Here is an 18,530-nt window from a genome sequence, read left to right on the forward strand (position 1 = left end):
TCAACTTTTCTTTCAGCGCTTCGAAGGCCTCTTGACATTTCTGGGTCCACTTGAACTCAACCTTGTTGCCTAGCAACGCTGTCATTGGTTTCACAATCTTCAAAAACCCTTCAATGAATCGCCGATAATATCCGGCCATTCCAATGAAACTCTTTATTCCTCGAGCATCTGTTGGCGCTTTCCAGTTCAGAATGTCTGCCACTTTCTTCGGATCCACAGCCAATCCTTCCTTGTTGATTATGTGACCCAAGAACAGGACTTCACTGATCCAGAACTCACACTTGCTCAACTTTGCATACAACTGATGCTCTCACAATCTTTGCAATACCATCTTCAAATGATCTGCATGCTCTTCTTCGCTATGAGAATAAATCAGAATGTCATCAATGAATACCACCACAAACTTGTCAAGATAATCCATGAATACACTGTTCATCAGATTCATGAAGAAGGCTGGTGCATTGGTCAAACCAAAAGACATCACTGTGAACTCATACAACCCATACATGGAAATGAATGCCGTCTTTGGAATGTCCGAAGGTCGGATCCTGAGCTAATGATAACCTGACCTCATATCAATCTTGGAGAACACACTGGCTCCTCTCAGCTGGTCGAACAGATATTCTATTCTAGGCAAAGGGTACTTGTTCTTGATCGTGACTTCATTCAGAGCTCGATAATCGATGCACATCCTTTTGGTGCCATCTTTCTTCTCCACAAATAGGACAGGGGCGGCCCAAGGCGAGGTGCTTGGCCGAATGTAACCTTTCTCTGACAGCTCATCAATCTGCTTCTTAAGTTCAACCAACTCTGGTCCGGATATTCTGTAAGCTCTCTTAAAGATGGGGGCGGTTCCAGGAAGAAGCTCTATGGCAAATTCAACTTTCCGCTCTGGTGGCATACCCGGTAAGTCCTTTGGAAACACATCCGATAATTCGGACACAACCTTGATACTCTCGATTGGGTCTGCTTCACTGCTATCGACAACCATCTGATAACAACTTCCTTTCTTTGGCTCAGGCGGGACTAACTCGGTCACCACTTCCTCTCCTAGTGGGGACACCAACTTGATTGTTCTCTTATCACAACTGATAACTGCCTGATACTTATCTAGCCAATTCATCCCTAGGATGACATCTATTCCCTGAGTACCCATTACTATAAGGTGCGGGAAATGCTATCCCCCTTATTTCCACACATACATTCAAACATATGCTATCAGCTCGAATTCTACCACCGGCTGAGTCAATTTGAATGGGGGTTGACATGGTAGTAATTGGAAGATTATGTGCTTCTACCCATGATGCAGTAATGAAAGAATGTGTTGCTCCAGTATCAAATAACACTTCTGCAATATGGGAGTCGACTGGGAACATACCTACTATCATGCCGGGGGTCTCCTGAACTGCTTCAGCCTCCAAGTGGTTCAGTCTTCCATGATTGTAGCGCGGTTGAGAGCGGTTGCCTGCTCCAGGCTGAGACACGTTCTGCTTTGCTGGGGCATTGGGGCCTGACTGCTGCTGGGCTGCCTTCTTCGGGCATTGCATCACCTAGTGGCCTTGTTCTCCACAGTGGAAACATGCTCTGTTTCCAACCTGAGCTGTTGCTGCTTGACTGTTCTGCTGGTTTGCTGGGGCAGGAAGACGAGGTGCCTACTGATTCTGCCTCTGAAACTGACCTCCTGACTGATTGCTCTGACGGTTCTGATACTGGTGCTGAGGATACTGCCTTTGGAACTGCTGATGCTGCTGAGGTGGACGTTGGTTCTGCCTGAACTGCTGAGGTTAATTGCCTAAAAAACGAGGACGATTGCTGCTTCCAGGCTGGGGTCCACTGATCTTGCGCTTACGATCTTCCATCTCCTTACGCTTCCTCTCTGTCATGATTGCCCTGTCAATCAGGTGCTAGAATGTCGGGAAGGTATGATTCATCAGTTGGTATTGCAGAGGGTCAACCAAGCCTCTCAGGAAACGGTACTGCCGCTTGGCGTCGGTGTTGACATCTTCAGGAGCATAGCGAGACAACTGCAGAAACCTGTCCCGGTAATCACTGACAGACAATGACCCTTGCTTGAGGGCCAGGAACTCCTCCTTCTTCACTGTCATCAGACCTGCCGGAACATGGTACTGACGAAAGCTTCCTCTGAACTCTTCCCAGGTGATGGCGTCGGGGTGGGCATGGGTGGCGAGGTAAGACTCCCACCATGATTGAGCTGCTCCTCTCAACAGACGGGGACCATACAAGACTTTCTCCCTATCATCACACTGAGTGGTATGCAATTCCCGCTCCACAGTGCGCAGCCAGTCTTCAGCATCCATGGGGTCAGAAGAATGAGCGAATGTTGGTGGATGACCTCTCATGAATTCAGCACGCTTGTCTCTGGGCATCTGAGGCATCTGAGGCTGAGGTGGGGCCTGCTGCTGTTGCTGCTGCTGCTGCTGAATGGCGGCCACAGTCTGACCGATGGCTTGAACTGCCTGAGTCTACATCAGAAACATCTGCTCGATCGACATCGGGGGCGGGGGCGGCAGGTGCTGTTGCTGGGGTACCTCTTCCTGTTGAGCGGCTCGCTCCTGCTAAGCACGCCTTCCTCCTCTGCGCCTGTTCTCTGACATCTGCAGAATGCAACCACACATCAGAACTGATCTGGCAAATCTTGCAGCATAAGAAAAGAGTATAGAATTCTTCAACAGCACTGAATAGATGAGCATCTTCACTGATCTCCAACACAGACCAACACAGCTTCTCAGATAAAGAGGAAAGTGGAATAAAAGGTTTCCCAACTAGCTAACTAACTCCATTAACATAATAGGTAAACCAAAATGCAGGGGATACCCACACTCTGGTGACAGTCATTACAAAGATCCAAACCAAACACAGTTCATCATGACAAACATAAATGCACAGGATATAGCAAACTACCCTGTCTAACTAAGACTAACTAAAAGCGAGACTAACGCTAAGACTGAAGCTTCTATGTATATATATTTTGTATTAATTACAAGATCCAACTCTAACGATCTATGGTTCTAGATTTATCTTGGTCTTGCAGTCGGGATTGCCATAAGACTGGTGTCCACGCCGAGGTGAGCGGTACGGGTGCTGAGTCCCGACGGGAGCGGGGGAACCATCATCCAGGTGACGACGTTCCGCTCGCTCAGGCCGCAGCAGGGCGACCTCAGCACGAGCCCTAATCAGCTCGTCTAATGCATGGTCCAGCTATGTGTTTAGCACGGCGGCTAGGTTGACTGTGCTGCTCAACCTAGGATTGTCCTCACCGACGAGTGAGACAATCACGCCTTCTGTGCTGCCAGATGGACGGCGGGGGTAATACTTCAGGTCGAGACCGTCAGCTACCCCACCGAGAACCGAGCAGTAGTGCGAAAGCGCACGCCGTGCAGCATCTTGCATGGCTGCCTCAGCTGAGTCCCGCTCAGAGATGGAATAGTGCTCTGAGCAGGCCTCCGCACCCTGGAGATTGTTCTCCGGACGGCGCACCAAGCAGGTTGCCTCCCAGCGGTCCGGGTAGACCCCGCGACTATGCTGGTAGACCACACAGCGATACTCGATGGACCAAGTACGCCGGTTAAGTGCCCGACGTAGCAAGGTGTCGAGCGCATCATGGAAGTGACACCCGCGAGCAGCGTCGCGAGTGATGGGTCGAGCAACCCATCCTTCCGACTCATGGTCAGCAGAGAAGTCGGTGTCGTGGCTCGAGCTGTCGTCGCCACCTCCGTCATCTGGGTCTCCTCCAGCAGCTACTCCAGAGGCTGGGGCGCCCAGTGGTGGTGCAGGGGGCGCCTCCAGGGGAAGCACGGGGGAGCAGCTCCTCACAGACTCTATCTCCTGTTGGAGCGAGAAGGAAGAGCCCTGCTGCTCCTGTCGTCGACGTTCCTGCTCCTCATGCAGGCGGTGGTGCAGTCTCTCCAAGTGACTGGACTGTCTGGCCACGGGACGGCGGAGCGGACGCTCAGCAAGGCGGGAGGGTAAGAAGGGGATGACGGACTTTCGTGCAGTGTGTCTAAGTCGAGCCATCTACAAAAGACATCGCAAGCAAAAGGGTGAGAACAGAATTAATATGACCAGCAAGTAATAAACCATAAGTAAATGAAGGATCAGAATAAAACACAATTTTCAGCAAGGTATATTATATAGTAGAACATAGGTTTGGTCGGTATGACCAACTTTTGAAGAGATATCAAAGTCAAGGCAGGGACAGAGGTCTATAGTCCTTAGAACGACCATTCTACTCTAGGTTAGCGGTCCTACAGTCAGCACGGCTCTGATACCACTTATGTCACACCTGGTTTTAGAAGGCAAACCGAATGCGAACCATGTACGTGCCAGGATCAGTTATTCACGTACACAGCAGTTACATAACATGGACATCATCACACGGTGCTCAAAATATTATTAAAAGGGAAATAATAGTTGATTACATCATACGTCTGAGACGTCCATATAGTCCTTACAATAAATCAAAGTGCGGAAAAGAAACGTAGATAAACGCGGCCTTCACAGGCAGCCGACTGGGGGTTGCCGCTAACCCACGCCTAGAACTCGTCGTAGTCTTGGAACTCCTGGAAGTCTCCTTCCACAGCTTCATCTTCTCCTGAGCAGTGGTTGCAATGCTGACAACCTGGGGATGGGGGGGGGGTTTGGTGTGTAGAGCAAGGGTGAGTACACATCAACATACTCAGCAAGTATCCTGTTTGGCTGTAGTGGACTAGCTTTATGTGGGGATAAGTCAAGCAGTTGCTTTTAGTTGGTCAGATTATTATTTACTAATAGAAAGCCAGGTTTTAGCATTAACCCAAGTTATTAGCCCGATGTACCCTTTCCAAACGGAAAGAATACCACTTACCAGTACCATAGTCATAACCAAAACCATCGATCTCATAACCATCTGTGCCATAATGTCTCTGATCAAGTACCACTAATCACTGGAGCTCCCTTGGCCGCTCATAACCGCGAGCACGGCTGATATATCAGTTTTCAAACACTCTGCAGAGGTTGTGCACTTTACCCACAAGCCGTGATTCCCTTTCTGCTCGGAGATCATGACTCTCCATTGATCACTACCAAGGTGACCCAGCAGGGCATCACTACGTAGCCTTTACAAAGATTCCCCGGGGCTGTAGCCACCCGTTAGGTTTCCTAAATGCACCGCACTCCTCCCCAAGGGGCGAACCCAAACTTGGCAGAGCGAGCCGCATACACCGAGCCCCATTAACGGCACGACGGCTAAGTGATCTACACCCCGGATCCTCTAATTATTCAGCTAAGGGCATCCCATTCCACCCTCATGGTTGCACTGTTTTCCCGGGCGGTCATCCATAGAACAGGTCCTTACGGAGAGGCACTCGAGAAACCGCTCGAGCCCCCTCGAAGACCACAAGTACAACATCATAATAAGAGAAGGGAAAACAGCGTATCATAGATAATCTCATCATGTTCATTGATTAGAGGTTGAGCAATAGCATAAAGCTAAACAATAATAATCCAACCCAAATAGGTGAACAAGGACATGGATAACAAAAGCTAGTCAATCCTTAGACATAAATGTGTAAAGCGGGAGGTGAATTAAAGAATGAATAGGACAGAGATAGGTCAAGGGACACTTGCCTCCACCAACCGACTGCTGCTCAGGGGCTTCTCCTGCGAGTTCCTCGGGCTCTTCAACCGGATCGTTCTCTATGCGATTGCAAGCATACATACATTCATCCATTCAAATTAGGAAACAAACAGTACACCATACAAGGGAACAAATAAAGTAAATATGCATAGAATATCACATACGATGATGAACTCACCATGGTTAGAAAGAAATGGGAAAAGGTCTCGCGAGAGTTAAAGCTTATGCTCGAGGCGCACTACGGGTAAACGAATAACTAAACGTTACGTGCTCTAGATCCAATTGGTTCTAACAAAAGAATTAGCTACATGCACTAATGTAAACGTGGCCACTTCTAGTAGATTAACATTGAATGAGATAGATGATTAGCTATACAAATTAACTAACATAACCAATTTCCAAATTGAGACTCCTATCTTATTAATATAAATGCGTGATTAGCGCGCATAGGACAGGGGGGGTAGACGGGGCGTCTGGGGGTAGACGAGGACACGACGGGTCGTGCCAAGGCACCACGCACTACGTGAGCACGCGCGCGAGGCCGCACGCACATGCCACGAACTAGTCGTGCGCACGTCGGGACCGTACGTTAGCCGAGCTCAAAGCCGCGCGCCATAGGCACGCTGGGCCAAGCTCGAGGCCACGCAGGGGCCGACACGACGTGAGCAAGGCACGGCGGGGCGAGCGGGCAAGCACGCCGGGGCAAGTGAGCACGGGCGAGCGAGGACGCGGCCGGGCGAGGCCGGGCGCGGGGGCGGGCGGTCGAACCGGGGCACGGGGGCGGCCGAGCTCGCCGGGGGGCGGCCGAGCTCGCCGGGCATGGGGCGGGCGGTCGAACCGGGGCACGGGGGCGGCCGAGCTCGCCGGGCATGGGGCGGGGCCGAGGGGGCGCGGGACGGGGTGGCCGAGGGTGGCCGGGGGCGGGGCCGAGTGGGGCAAGGCGGCCGAGGCCGGGCGGCCGAGCCGAGCTCGCCGGAGAGCGGCGCGGGGAGGGCGGGCGCGGGACGGCCGAGGCCAGGGCCGAGCGCGACGGGGGCGGGGCGGCGCGGGGTGGCCGGGCGCGGGGGCCGAGGGCGGCCGAGCCGAAGGCGGCCGGGGCCGAGCGGGCGCGGGCGAGGCCAGGGCGGCCGGGGCCGATGCCGAGCTCGCCGGAGCGGCCGATCTCGCCAGGGCCGAGTCGGGCGCGCCCATGGCGCGGGGGCGGGGGACGCCGACGGGATGGAAGGAGGAGGGAGGGGAGGAGAGGAGGGAGGGGGAAGGGAGAAACCTCACCGGAGGGGAGGACGGCGCGGCGGCGGCGCCGGGGAGGCGGCGGCGGCGGCGCTAGGGCAGGGGAGAGGCGGCGGCGGCTAGGGCAGGGGAGAGGAAGAGAGAGAGGGGATGACGGGCGGGGCCCGCGGGGAGGGGATTTTTGGAAAAAGAAAAGGGGAGGGGGGGACGGTTGGGCCGGCTGGGCCCAAAGGGGGAGGGGGGCGCACGGCTGGGCCGCCAGGCGGCCCACGGCGGGAAGGGAAGGGGGGCGGCTGGGCTGCCGCGAGGCCCACGCGGGGGGGAAAGGGGGGCGGCTGGGCCGAAAATGGGGAAGGAGGGGGGAGAGGAGAAGAAAAAGGTTTTTCTTTTTTCCTAAAATCTAATTTCCTCTAGATGAATGCTTTCACATTTTTAAACAATCAAAAAGTATGCATGGTTCGGCATGGTGCATCAGCCAAAATAAAGTATTTTAAGGTTTTGCTTTACACGAGGTCTAAAGCCAAAACCCGCTATAACTTTGGAAAAGATCAAGGTTTAGCGAGGGGAAAAGGGAAAAGGAAAGGGTAACGCCTGAATTTGGTGAGAGAAAAGAAGAAAAATTCTACCCCCAAATTCAGGGCGTTACAGCCACATCCTGAGCATCCTGGATTGCTTCGGCCTCCAGGTGATTCACCTTTCCACGGTTGTAGGCTTGACCACGGACTCCTGGTGCTTGCTGTGGTGCTCCTTGTCTTGCTAGGACATTAACTACTGGCGGCTGCTGAGCTGCTTTCTTGGGACAGTTCTTCGCCCAGTGATTTTGTTTTCCACAGTAGAAGCATGCACGACCTCCTACTTGTGCTGGGCTGCTTGGCCATTCGGGTTGGTTGCTGGGGCAGGAAGACAAGCTGCCTGGTTGTTTTGATGCTGGTACTGATTCTCCTCCCGGATGAGTGTTCTAACGGTACTGCTGTTGCTGCTGAGGAAACTGCCTCTGGTACTGGTGTTGGTGCTGACACTGATGCTGGTGCTGGTGACCTTGCTTGAATTGCTGGGGCGAGTTGCCTGAGTAGTGGGGACGACTGCTACTCCCGGCATGAGGCCCACCAATCTTGTTCTTCCTATCCTCCATCTCCCGACGCTTCCTTTCAGTCATGATTGCTCTGTTTATCAAATGCTAGAAGGTGGGGAAAGTGTGGTTCATAAGCTGGTAGTGGAGGGGATCAACCAATCCTCTTAGAAAGCGGTACTTCCTCTTAGCATCCATGTTGATGTCTTCTGGGGCATAACACGACAGCCGCAGAAACTTATCCCTATACTCACTGATAGATAGGGGCCCTTGCTTCAAGGCGAGAAACTCCTCCTTCCTCACTATCATCAGTCCCTCAGGCACATGGTAGAGATGGAAGTTGTCCCTGAATTCTTCCCAAGTGATGGCTTTAGGGTTGGCATGGGTGGCGAGGTAAGACTCCCACCAAGACTGTGCTGCTCCCCTCAGCTATCGGGGACCATACAACACATTTTCACGGTCGTTGCACTGAGCAGTGTGCAACTCACGCTCCACAGTACGCATCCAATCTTCCGCGTCCATGGGATCAGTAGAGTGGGCAAAGACAGGGGGATGGCCCCTCATGAACTCTGCCCGCTTGTCTCTGGGCACTTGTGGCATCTGGACTTGCAATGGAGGCTGAGGTGGGGGTGGCTGCTGCTGAACCTGCTGCATCGCTGCTAATATCTGACCAATTGCCTGAACTGCTTGGGTCTGCATCAAGAACATCTACTCGATGGTCATCGGGGGTGGCGGTGGCAAATGCTGCTATGGGGCTGCCTCCTCCTAGGGTGCCTACTGTTCTGGCCAAGCACACCTCGCACCTCTGCGCCTGTTCTCAGACATCTGTAGAAACCATACACATATCAGATCTGACTTTGCAGTCTTTCAGCATAAGAAAAGATATATGGAAATCTTCACGGCACTGAACAAATGACCATCTTCACTAACAGCTTCTCAGATAAAGAGGAAAGTGGAAATAAATGGATTACCCAACTAAATAACTGACCTTATTAATAACTACACCAAGTTGCAGGGGATACCCACACCTTGGTGACAATCACTACAAAGATCCAACTTCATTACATGACCATCATAACAAGCATCCAACATAAGATAAAAAAACTAACTCTAACTAGACTGACTGGACTAAGACACTGAACTAAGCATTATTACAGACTCTGACTCTGTCGATCTAGGGATCCAAATCTATCCGGGTCCTGCATTTTGGGGTACCATAGTCGAAGCGACCACGGGGCGGTGAACGGTAAGGATGCTGAATCCCGAAAGGGGCAGGAGAACCACCATCAAGATAGTGGTGTGCCGCGCATTTAGCACGCAGTTCCGCAACCTCCGCCCGAACTTTGCCCAACTTGTCAAGGGCGTGGTCCAACTCTGTGTTGAGCACGACGGCCAGGTTGACCATGCTGCTTAGCCTGGGATTGCCCTCACCTACTGGCGAGACAATCACACCTCCAGCACTGCCGGTTAAATGGCGAGGGTAGTACTTCAGGTCAAGGCCGTCAACTACCCCACTGAACTACAAGCAATACTGAGAAAGTGCCTGCCGTGCTGCATCTTGCATGGCTGCCTTGGCAGTGTCCCTCTCAATGATAGAATAGTGCTCTAAGAAGGCCTCTGCACCCCGAAGATCATCGTCCGAACGGCGCACCAAGCAAGTAGCCTCCCACTGGTCCGGGTATAACTCGCGACAATGCTAGTAGACTACACAACGGTACTCGATAGACCAAGTGTGTCGGTTAAAGGCCCGACGCAACAGGGTATCGAGAGCATCGTGGAAGTGACACCCGCGAGCGGCGTCGCGAGTGATGGGTCTAGCGATCCACCCCTTCGGCTCCGGCTCCTCCGAGCGCTCCGTGCCGTGGCTCGAACTGCCACCGGCATCGTCGTCATCTCCGTCTCCGTCCGGGTCTCCTCAAGTAGCCGGGATGCCCTGTGGTGGTGCAGGGGCATCTCTGGCTGAGGTGCAGGGGAAGGCGGTGTGATACCCAATTTTCTGAAAAGAAGTTAAATTTATTTTTCCCTTTTCTTTCGTGATCTGTGTAGTTGGGGTTGGAGTTTTTTAGGAAGCATTCACCAGTAAAACAGTAGAATACTTGTTGGACTTGTGCGCTGGGGTCGGGAGCAGACGTGAGAGCGAGTTTGGGCCGTGGATCTCGATCCGGCGGTGGGGAGCCCATTAGTTTCCCCCCTTAACCCTAGCCGCCCCTCCCTCTCACTCTCCCACCCCTTTGGCCGCCCCCCTCTCTCTTCCTCTCTTCCACTCTTGAAGCCGACCCAATTCCTCTCCTCTTGGCTGCAGCCGCCCACTCCCCATCAAACCCTAGCCACCCCTTCCCCAATCCCCCTCCCAAGGTGTAGCCCCTGTCCTTTGGGATCTCCATTGAGTGGTGCAAGCCTCTAATTGGAGAATTGGTGGAGGAAGAACAAAGAGGTGAAGGAATAACTCAAGGTGATCTTATGTTTATTTTGTATTTTTGCTGCGATTACGTTTGATTAACCGTTCCCCTAAGCGAATTGGTGGTAGTGTTGTCCTGATTTTGGGTGGCAGGCGGACAGAAGTATTGTGGGCAGTTTCTGGGGTTTTTGCGGCGGTAATTAGCTGTAATCACTATGATAATCATGTAGAGCTTTGTCATACCTTTCCAACGAGTACTTATGTGCTCGATTCGCAGTTATAATTTATGAGATATCTCTGTTTGAATCCGGGTATGTTGCTGTCCAAAAAACAGATTTCCGCAGGTGGGCGAACAGCATTAGTATTAGCAGATTCTGGGTATTTTTCGTGGGAAATTAGTGATAATAAATATGATAATCATGTAGAGCTTTGTCATACCTTTCCAACGAGTACTTATGCGCTTGATTCGGAGTTATAATTTAGGAGCTATCGCTGTTTGAATCCGGGTACATTGCTGTCCAAAAACAGATTGCAGGATGTATCTTGTGGACGGTTTTGGGCTAAGTAGATGTGGAAATTTAATTATCTTTGGAATACAAAACTTGTGGGGAATTTTATGTAGATGCTTCTGGAGTTTTTGATTGATATCACTGCTATTATAATTTTAAAGTTATGAAATTATCAAGCAGCGCCGCTGCAATTTGGTGGTGATGGGGAGAGTTGTCGCTCGCGACGGGTTGGAATTGTGCGTAGGTGCGGCATGTTTATTAGCGTTTGTTATGTGAATTTGTGCACTAAGGTGTGTGTCAAAAACAGGTGGTGGACTTCCGGATCGTACATAGTACCATTCCAAATTTCCGGTGAAGGCAAGTAAATACAGTGGTGGTTGCTACCGTTTGGTTTGCATCCTATTCCCTGTCATTGAGTATGCATAAGTTTTTAATATATTAATCATTGAATTCTATGATGAAGTTTATTGGTTTGAAAGTATTAATTCTCAATTGTCTAATATTGTGGATGATCATAATTTGATAATGATATATGTGGTTGATTCCCATCTTGGATGAAGTTGAAGTGTCTTTTTGAATCACGTTATATGAAGTGTTGTAGGCATATCATGCACATCGCATCATCCATCTTGCATTTTGAAGTTATGTCGTGATCTTATGGTCCGACCGTACCGGTACATTTTTAGCATCGTACGTTGCCCGAGGAGGGGTACGATGCGGCTTCATATCCTTAGAGGTATGAAGGCAGAAGTCATCCTTGCATTTGCAGACATTTGCACTCATGAGGAATATATGAAGTGTGACATTACTATGTTACTATTGTGGTTTCTACCTGCGAGGTGTGGTAACTAGGTGTGTTGTACGTTGTATACGTGCTGCACCTTCGTAATAAGAAGGTTGTGGAATCAAGTGGTGGTAAAACAATGTTCTTATGTGGTTGAACAGTTTGATATTATTTTACTTGCTGAGATGTGTCATCTCACTCTTGCATTACTCAATGCAGGTACTTGATACATGTTGGGAATGAGGGGAGTAGCAGCACGTCCACTTTCACTCTCACAATAACGCTGCCCAGGCGTAGCCATGATTTAATTAGAAACTTATTGTCAAAGGAAGTTTGTTTTTTATATAGTCGTGCGCACTGGTTAATTCAGTTCAGGTCGTATGTTTATCTTCCCTTGCTAGCCGATTAATAATACTTAGTATGTTTTTGTCATGATATATGTTTATACCCTGTTGCCCCCTCATTTATGCAATCTTGCAAAGGGGGTGCTGCCGAAATTTTATATATGGACGTCGGAAGTGTAGTTCAGTAGCATTCCGGGTTGTTTGTGGAACCCAGGGTGTTACAGTTGGTATCAGAGCATAGGCTTTAGATTCTACGCAATTTGAAGATAAATTTGACACACTTGCACATATAGGAAGGGTATGGGTTCATATATCTTTCATATTAGTATTTTATTGTATAGATGGCTAGAATTTCCTTACTCCAAATCCCTTTATGGTTTGATGGGGTATGTCGTTAACGACGTAATGCTTGATATGATATGTTACTTCTATTTAATATTGGTTTCTTGATGTGGTTGTTATTGAAATTATTATGCAAGTGAAGCTACTAATGTACTTGTTTTATATACATATCGTCATGATGTTTTTTTTGGATGCAATGTTTACTAATCTCTGAGCTATTACTATCATACATTTATGTATGCTTGACTGTGGATGTTTTTTTCCAAAAGGATTCTTGGGTTCTAGTACTTGTAGGACCGATTGTTTATTGAGCTTGTGTATAGAGGATCTAATCCGACTTGGTGTAATGTGAAAACACTATACAATGTAGTTTTATGGTGTTGTTGAGTTTGATTGACTGTTGGGTTACAACCCAACTTATCAATGTAATATTTCCATGGGTGCAGTGCTTTACACCTCACCTTTTTTTTGTCTAGTGTGGCTACTTGCCAACTTGATCTTAGAGTACAATAGGTTTGTCTCCATAGATAAAGGCAATGTTGTACTGTCTATGAAATCTTGAGCCTGGTAGAACTCAAGTGAATTTGTAAGATGACGTGGATAGATAACTTCAACCATGTTTACATGATAGGTTTTCTTATTTGTGTGCAACCTTATCTTTAATAATAAATAGGGTGATTTCAAATGGATTTTATGTCTATATTATAGTTGAAGAGGCATGCATGTTTTCCTTCTTTGGTTTGTTTCTATAGCCAAAAAGGTTATGCATAATTTTTATTTGTTGGAGGCTAGTCATGTGGACGATATGGACAACCCGTTTTATATTGTTTTTAATCGCCGATGATATATGGTAGTTTTTTTATATGATCAGTTCTCTATGCATGCTTGTTGAATTATTATTTGGACCGCTTTATCTTAAACAAAGTCAATGTTTAACTGGAAGTTGCTTATGTTTGTTAGTCATCTATCTCTATAATGATGTGGTTGTTGCATCAGATGGAGATTTTTTATATGAATGATGGTTTGATAGATCATGTATGTCTACTACTTTGAAGTCATCCTATGACATCACGAGGTACAAATTGTTCAAGTGCAATAATAGGAGGTATTGTTGTATGTGAGGTTAATCAAGGTAGTTTGGTTAGGTGGATTGTCTTATTGAAGTCCAATTACTCCTGTTGAGCATAGTATCGTGTTATTATTTTAGTGTTGAAAGTAATATTTATGAAGCTTTTGCATGAGTCTGTGTCAAGAAGTACATTAGTTTTTCTTGTTGTTATCCCTCCATTGCTTCATGAGTATTGCAAATTTTATCTCTTTTGAGAGGAGAAAAAGATGTTATATGACATGAGCACCATTTGCTTCACGTCAACATAATAGTTTTGGAGATTTCTAGTAGTTGGATTCTAGTGTAATAACAACCATGTTTTATAGTGCTGGAGACGGGTATGTCACGTGTTTCATACATTGTCGATACATGGATGTTTGACCTTAGTGGCATTAACAAACGAGGTTGTTGAATTCATTGATTGTTGTGCTTAGTGTTCTAACCTATTTGGTAGAGTGTTATTTAAAGACTTTGTGGAGTTGCATCCCAGTTTGGTAGTGGAAAATCCTAATGTTGATTGCACCTGCCAATGACTTGGGTTTTATTTTATATTGTTTTTTATTGTTGATAATGTGTTGTTTGGTTTTGGGAGGCATTTTAAATTAGTTGGAGGCTGAATCAGGCTTCACTTATCTAGAATGTTTTGTAGTATGTTTCTTCATCTTTCCATAGGATGCTTAATCACCATGTTTGGTCTAAACATTTGAGAGATATGGGTTTCTTAAAACATCCTTGTTGGTGTCTCTAGCAGAGTGAGTCTTTAATTTTGTACGGAAGAGTAGACATTGAAGACGGTATAATTTGGTCTTTGTGGATTATGAAAGTTTTAGTAATTTCATGATCTTTTCAAAGAGTATTGGTTTCTAATTCTCATTGCATATAATTGGAGTTAGGTTGCTCTGAAGTTGTCGCACTGTTGTGTCTGAACTTTAGGCGTCGTTATAATCACCAATAAATCGACCGCGTTTTGATAGTTGCAGAGCCCAAATTTGCGAATTATCTTTAAGCAAAACTTGTAGGTCTTTTCAGTACCTTTTTAATGGGTATTTACTTGTAACTGTCTGTTAAATAGATTTGGAGAGGTGGTTGCCCGGATATAAGTCGAATCTCTAATGTGCAGTATCTCAGGCTGAGTTTAGCTGTAGGTCATGCAGAGTTGAGGGCTATAAGGATAAATTTGGGTGCAACTTTATTGCAAAAGTCGTGGACAATTTTCAAAACTTTTCCAACGCGTGTTCGTTGTAGTTTAAGTTGAGTATAGCAGGAGTTATAGGTTTTTGAATTTTAGTTGTCCATTGTTTCAATTCTATCAGTTTTGCAACAAAAGAGTTGCATTGTTTTATCGGTTTGGAAACCAATTCCGAGACACTCATTATAATAAAAGTTCTAGGGAATGTTATAATCTTTTCAATGAGTTTATATTTGCAAAATTTTGTTAGCTGCAGGGAGTTATGATATAATGTATAGAATGTGCTTGGATGAATATGTGGGCAGACATAACATGCTTAAATTGATTCTTGTTTGCATGATGTGAGATTAGGCTTAAATGATTTAGAAAGTTATCATATTGCTTCTATACTTATATTTGTTCTAGGTGCCTCGTAATGAAGAACCTAAAGTTATTAGTCTTTCAATGAACGCTTAATCTTAGAAGAGTAATGAACCTGATAAAATCTATTGCTTGCTGTAGGGACTGCATGACCAGTTTTAGTTATGCAGCTAGTTCAATGAAGTAAACCATCTTTTCTATAGAGATGTTATATATAAAAGTTGTAGCCAACTTCTTTATCTTACTTGTGTAAAAATTTCATGACCATAGGTCTAGTAGTTTGGGAGTTATGATTTTCTCAAGTCCAGTCTTGAAATCTGTGCAGATTCTGTACAGATTTCGAAGCTGACCTTGTTTGCCCAATTTAAACTTCGAATAACTTATTATAAATTATAAAGAAGTTGTAGTACTTTTCTTAATCTTTTCAACAAATTTTGGATTACTTTTTTTGGAGATCTATAAGTTAAGTTACAGTTGTTTTAAGTGTGATGTCTGAATCTGTCCAAATTTGGACAGCAGAGCCTTTCTCGTGTCTTTTGACCTTGATATGCATTGAATTAACTTGATATGTTTATAAATGAATTATAGACAATTCTACTAGCTTTCTAAAAAGTCTGGGAGCACCTGAATTGGATGATTGAGACTCCAATTATGGATTTTTGAATTGAGTAGTTGAATTATGTCCAAGTCTGGACATAATTTACGTTTAGCATTGTTTGACCTTTCTAAGTGACAAATCTTGTTGTGATGATAATACCAAGGGTATAGTGGACTTTATAAGCTTTCCATAAAGTCCTAGTTTACTAATTTTTGATGCATATTTTGTGAGTTAGGAGCAAAACAATTAACTGCTGTGCTGCTATCTAGAATTATGCAAGCATTAAGTTGCTCTCTTGAAGTTGCTCTTGTTTGGCTAAGTTTGGTTTAGGCTATAGGAACATTATATGCCTTGCATTCATATATACATTCCTTGAAGTACTTGCATATGTCAATGATTGATTTGGTGTCAGGAAAGCTTGGTCCGAGGTAAATAGGACCGTCTACTATCTTGGCCGAGTTGGCAGCTGGGCTTAGCACATGTAATTGTCGGAATCAATGATCAGAGTACACCATGTATTCCATTCTTTATGTTGAGGAAGTATTTGCGGAATCCAGACCATCAAATCGAGCTAGAGCCGATTCCTGTGTAGCAAGACCAGACTCTAGAGTGTCGTCTGCTGCGTATCTTAGAATCCTAGGAGCTTGAGGTGCTGATGCGGCAGAAGTACTTGAACTTTTCTTTATGTGTGAGTTTTGTTGATTCATTAATCTTTCTTTTGTTGTTCCGATAGAAGCGTCAGAATTCGAGGTCGAATTTTTTTAAGGGGGGTAGAGTGTGATACCCAATTTTCTGAAAAGAAGTTAAATTTATTTTTCCCTTTTCTTTCGTGATCTGTGTAGTTGGGGTTGGAGTTTTTTAGGAAGCATTCACCAGTAAAACAGTAGAATACTTGTTGGACTTGTGCGCTGGGGTCAGGAGCAGACGTGAGAGCGATTTTGGGCCGTGGATCTCGATCATGCGGTGGGGAGCCCATTAGTTTCCCCCTTAACCCTAGCCGCCCCCTCCCTCTCACTCCCCCACCCCTTTGGCCGCCCCCCTCTCTCTTCCTCTCTTCCACTCTTGCAGCCGACCCAATTCCTCTCCTCTTGGCTGCAGCCGCCCACTCCCCATCAAACCCTAGCCACCCCCTTCCCCAATCCCCCTCCCAAGGTGCAGCCCCTGTCCTTTGGCATCTCCATCGAGTGGTGCAAGCCTCTAATTAGAGAATTGGTGGAGGAAGAACAAAGAGGTGAAGGAATAACTCAAGGTGATCTTATGTTTATTTTGTATTTTTGCTGCGATTACGTTTGATTAACCGTTCCCCTAAGTGAATTGGTGGTAGTGCTGTCCTGATTTTGGGTGGCAGGCGGACAGAAGTATTGTGGGCAGTTTCTGGGGTTTTTGCGGCGGTAATTAGCTGTAATCACTATGATAATCATGTAGAGCTTTGTCATACCTTTCCAACGAGTACTTATGCGCTCGATTCGGAGTTATAATTTAGGAGATATCTTTGTTTGAATCCGGGTATGTTGCTGTCCAAAAAACAGATTTCCGCAGGTGGGCGAACAGCATTAGTATTAGCAGATTCTGGGGATTTTTCGTGGGAAATTAGTGATAATCAATATGATAATCATGTAGAGCTTTGTCATACCTTTCCAACGAGTACTTATGCGCTTGATTCGGAGTTATAATTTAGGAGCTATCGCTGTTTGAATCCGGGTACGTTAAGTTGCTGTCCAAAAACAGATTGCAGGATGTATCTTGTGGACGGTTTTGGACTAAGTAGATGTGGGAATTTAATTATCTTTGGAATACAAAACTTGTGGGGAATTTTAAGTAGATGCTTCCGGTGTTTTTGATTGATATCACTGCTGTTATAATTTTAAAGTTATGAAATTATCAAGCAGCGCCGCTGCAATTTGGTGGTGATGGGGAGAGTTGTCGCTCGCGTCGGGTTGGAATTGTGCGTAGGTGCGGCATATTTATTAGTGTTTGTTATGTGAATTTGTGCACTAAGGTGTGTGTCAAAAACAGGTGGTGGACTTCCGGATCGTACTTAGTACCATTCCAAATTTCCGGTGAAGGCAAGTAAATACAGTGGTGGTTGCTACCGTTTGGTTTGCATCCTATTCCCTGTCATTGAGTATGCATAAGTTTTAAATATATTAATCATTGAATTCTATGATGAAGTTTATTGGTTTGAAAGTATTAATTCTCAATTATCTAATATTGTGGATGATCATAATTTGGTAATGATATATGTGGTTGATTCCCATCTTGGATGAAGTTGAAGTGTCTTTTTGAATCACGTTATATGAAGTGTTGTAGGCATATCATGCACATCGCATCATCCATCTTGCATTTTGAAGTTATGTCGTGATCTTATGGTCCGACCGTACCGGTACATTTTTAGCATCGTACGTTGCCCGAGGAGGGGTACGATGCGGCTTCATATCCTTAGAGGTATGAAGACAGAAGTCATCCTTGCATTTGCAGACATTTGCACTCATGAGGAATATATGAAGTGTGACATTACTATGTTACTATTGTGGTTTCTACCTACGAGGTGTGGTAACTAGGTGTGTTGTACGTTGTATACGTGCTGCACCTTCGTAATAAGAAGGTTGTGGAATCAAGTGGTGGTAAAATAATGTTCTTATGTGGTTGAACAGTTTGATATTATTTTACTTGCTGAGATGTGTCATCTCACTCTTGCATTACTCAATGCAGGTACTTGATACATGTTGGGAATGAGGGGAGTAGCAGCACGTCCACTTTCACTCTCACAATAACGCTGCCCAGGCGTAGCCATGATTTAATTAGAAACTTATTGTCAAAGGAAGTTTGTTTTTTTATATAGTCGTGCGCACTGGTTAATTCAGTTCAGGTCGTATGTTTATCTTCCCTTGCTAGCCGATTAATAATACTTAGTATGTTTTTGTCATGATATATGTTTATACCCTGTTGCCCCCTCATTTATGC

This window comes from Zea mays, chromosome 7 (assembly GCF_902167145.1).
Source record: "Zea mays cultivar B73 chromosome 7, Zm-B73-REFERENCE-NAM-5.0, whole genome shotgun sequence".
Lineage (NCBI taxonomy): Eukaryota > Viridiplantae > Streptophyta > Magnoliopsida > Poales > Poaceae > Zea > Zea mays.